Source organism: Amblyomma americanum, chromosome 9, assembly GCF_052857255.1.
Source record: "Amblyomma americanum isolate KBUSLIRL-KWMA chromosome 9, ASM5285725v1, whole genome shotgun sequence".
In the NCBI taxonomy this organism is placed as follows: domain Eukaryota; kingdom Metazoa; phylum Arthropoda; class Arachnida; order Ixodida; family Ixodidae; genus Amblyomma; species Amblyomma americanum.
Genome location: NC_135505.1, coordinates 46,536,973 through 46,540,478, shown reverse-complemented (window position 1 = coordinate 46,540,478; position 3,506 = coordinate 46,536,973). Strand labels below are relative to the sequence as shown.

The 3,506-nt window shown below is 51.6% G+C and overlaps 1 non-coding gene across 1 annotated transcript; it reads left to right on the top strand.

The window, feature by feature from the left end:
• Positions 1 to 452: 452 nt before the first annotated feature.
• On the top strand, positions 453 to 524 carry TRNAS-ACU (transfer RNA serine (anticodon ACU)). Its single transcript has one exon. It is a non-coding gene; the product is annotated as a tRNA-Ser (tRNA).
• Positions 525 to 3,506: the final 2,982 nt, after the last annotated feature.

The following is a 3,506-nucleotide window of genomic DNA, read 5'->3' as shown; positions in this document are numbered from 1 at the left end:
GCAAAAACCTTTTCCTTCCCTTTCATTATTGTTTAATAAATCACCACTAATGCTACTACTATCGGGCAACTAGACCCAGCTAGGCGTCTGTAACGTTGAGTGCGTTGTTCCGCAAACTGGGTAGGCATTGCGTCTACCATGTCACCATGGCAGGTGGCAGTTGCTGTGTCGCTTGTCTGTCACAACTTTGTCAGCGCAAACGCATGCAGCCCACATTTCTCTCACCATCCCCACATACCTCAAACTGCGATTGAGGCGTCCACTGTCCCAGAGACACAGTTATGCGCAGTATCGATCCCAACGGCAATGAACGCAATCAACACTGAGGGTCTAAAGCTTCAGTGCTGCGTTTCTGCTAAAACGTTGTGAATGCCAACTTATGAAGCGCACTTCTGTTACTACCGGCACGTAGGTTAAGTTAAACCGCGACTGAGGTGTCCACTGTCGGCCCCGCCGCGGTGGCTCAGTGGTTAGGGCGCTCGACTACTGATCGGGAGTTCCCGGGTTCGAACCCGACCGCGGCGGCTGCGTTTTTATGGAGGAAAAAAGCTAAGGCGCCCCTGTGCTGTGTGATGTCAGTGCACGTTATAGATCCCCAGGTGGTCGAAATTATTCCGGAGCCCTCCACTACGGCACCTCTCTCTTGCTTTCTTCTTTCACTCCCTCCTTTATCCCTTCCCTTAAGGCGCGGTTCAGGTGTCCATTTCCTTTCCCCCAAAACCAATTATTATGTCCACTGTCCCAGGTGCCCAGTTATGTGATATGGCTTTAATTCGTTTTCGAATTATAATAATTAATAATTGGTTTTTGGGGAAAGGAAATGGCGCAGTATCTGTCTCCTATTTAGTTTTTTCACCTGAACCGCGTCGTAAGGAAAATGATAAAGGCGGGAGTGAAAGAAGAAAGGAAGAAAGAGGTGCCGTAGTGGAGGGATCCGGAATAATTTAGACCACCTGGGAATATTTAACGTGCACTGATATCGCACAGCACACGGGTGTTTTAGCGTTTCGCCTCAAAGAAATTTTGGTTTTGAAAATTGGTTTTGAGGAAAGGAAATGCGGCTATAACTCTCCCCTATATCGGTGGACAGCCTAACGGCACCGTAAGGAAGGAATAAACGTGATTGGGATAAAAGACTGCCCCGCCGCGGTGGCTCAGTGGTTAGGGCGCTCGACTACTGATCCGGAGTTCCCGGGTTCGAACCCGACCGCGGCGGCTGCGTTTCGATGGAGGCGAAACGCTAAGGCGCCAGTGTGCTGTGCGATGTCAGTGCACGTTAAAGATCCACAGGTGGTCGAAATTATTCCGGATCCCTCCACTACGGTACCTCTCTCTTCCTCTCTTCTTTCACTACCTCCTTTATCCCTTCCCTTACGGCGCGGTTCAGGTGTCCAACGATATGAGACAGATACTGTGCCATTTCCTTTCCCCCCAAAACCAATTATATATATAAAAGACTGAATATGAAAATTGTTTTTTGGGGAAAGAAAATAGCGCAGTATCTGCCTTGCATATCGGCTGACACCTTAACCGCTAACTAAGGGAAGGGATAAAGGAGGGAGAGAACGAAGAAAGGAAGAATGAGGTGCCGTAGTGGCGGGCTCTGGAATACTTTCGACCACCTGGGGATCTTTACCGAGAACTGATATCGCAGAGCACACGCGCGCCTTAGCCTTTCGCCTCCATCTAAATGTAGCCACCGCGGTAGTGTTCGAACCCATGAACTCCGAATCAGAAGCCGAGCGCCATAACAGTATATCTATTTATGATTCTCCGGCCTACGCGGCGACTCCTTTACCTAGCTTAGTGAAGCTTTTCGTTTGTTTTTTGGTGGTAGTGGTTTTTTATTGAAATAATAGTAAAAAGGAAGGAAAAGATTTTTGCTAGCCCCGGCATCTGCCATCGATACTGAAGCACTTGAGCTGGCGCAGCGGAAATAAAGGAAAGCAGGCAGAATGGAGAAATGAAATGAAAGAGGTTAGGGGACAGGAAGAGAGGATAGGGAAAGAAGTAATATGTACAAACTATTTACACAGCAAGCAATGTTTCCGGGTTGTGCACGTGATTAGTTCATTTTAGAGGAATTAAATCACACACGCGCTCAGCACTGTGCTGGCCACAACTCGAGTGGGGCGTCCAGTTATTAATCGTTCAAGGTAGAACTCGCGGAGCGTTCGGTCACTGCGTGTAGGTGGTGGTGTAAACTTTATTACATACAGGAGAGTTTAGGACGCACAGGTCCTTGGACCCCCGCACGGCCCCACTGCACTCGTTCTTTTTAGTTCATGTTGGAGGAATTAAAATACACGCGCACAGCACTCTGTTGGCTAGAACTGGAGTTGGGCGTCCAGTTATTAATCGTTCGAGGTAGAACTCGTGGAGCTTGCGTAACTGCGTGTAACTACCTGACGGAGAACAGACGGGACGTCAAGCCCGTGTGTTCGAGGAATGCACAGAGGCTCACGAAAGTTCGCTCATGAGTGGTGGTGCTGGAAACTTTATTACATACACGGAAGTTTAGGACGCGCAGGTCCTTGGTCTCCCGCACGGCCCCACTGCACTCAAACGCTAATGTCCCGGAGGCTCATAACGCTGGCAGCCCGGCCTGTGGCAGGTCCTCGGAGCGCAGTAGGGTCTCCAAAGCCTCCCAAGTGGTAAGGTGCTCTAGGCCCCGCGGCGGAGGATCCGCCGGTCAGAGGAAAAATATATGATCGAGACTGGCTTTGGGGTGGTGGCAGAGGGTACAGGAGGGGTTTGTGTGGACTTGGTGATAGCGCGAGCGTATAAAAGGGGAGGGTAAGGTGCGTGTTTGGAGCCGCCTCGAAAGTGTCTGATGATAATTGTCGAGGGAGGGATGGGGGGGGGTACAGCCAACGCTCGGCTTTGCAGGCTTGCGTCAGTTCACTGAAGGAATGCATGCGCTCCCGTGAGAATCCCAGATCGGAAGCCGCCGGTGCCCGGTTACGAGAAGCTGGGGCTAAAGCGTTGGCAGCCTTGTTTTTCGGGATTCCCGGAGTGGGCAGGCACCCATATGAGCTCCATGTGGCGGGGCGGGTGTGCGGCGAGGGAGTTCAATATGCGAAATGCAGGGACTTGAACTCTCCCGCGGGCGAAGTTTAGTATCGCAGTTTTAGAGTCAGATAGTATATACCAGGCCTCCGTGCGCGTGATGGCTAGGGCAATAGCGGCCTCTTCAGCCTCCTCCGAATTGGCAGTGGGGATATGTGAAGGGCAGCAATCGGTGGTAGGGAGGGGTTCGTGATGGCTACAACCGCGTCCTCGCCCGTGCATGCGGCATCCACCCAAACAGCATCCGGTTCCATGGCATAGTGTTTGTGGAGCACCCGTGCGTGAGCTCTGCGGCGGGGTCCGTGGTAGGTTTGGTGCATATTTTTAAGGAGAGGTTTAATTAGTTCGTGGTGAATGTGGGGGGGGGGGGGGGACCGGGAGCTGTGTGGGATCCGTGGCTGGTATCCTGATGCCAAGGGTGTGTAGGATGTGTCTGC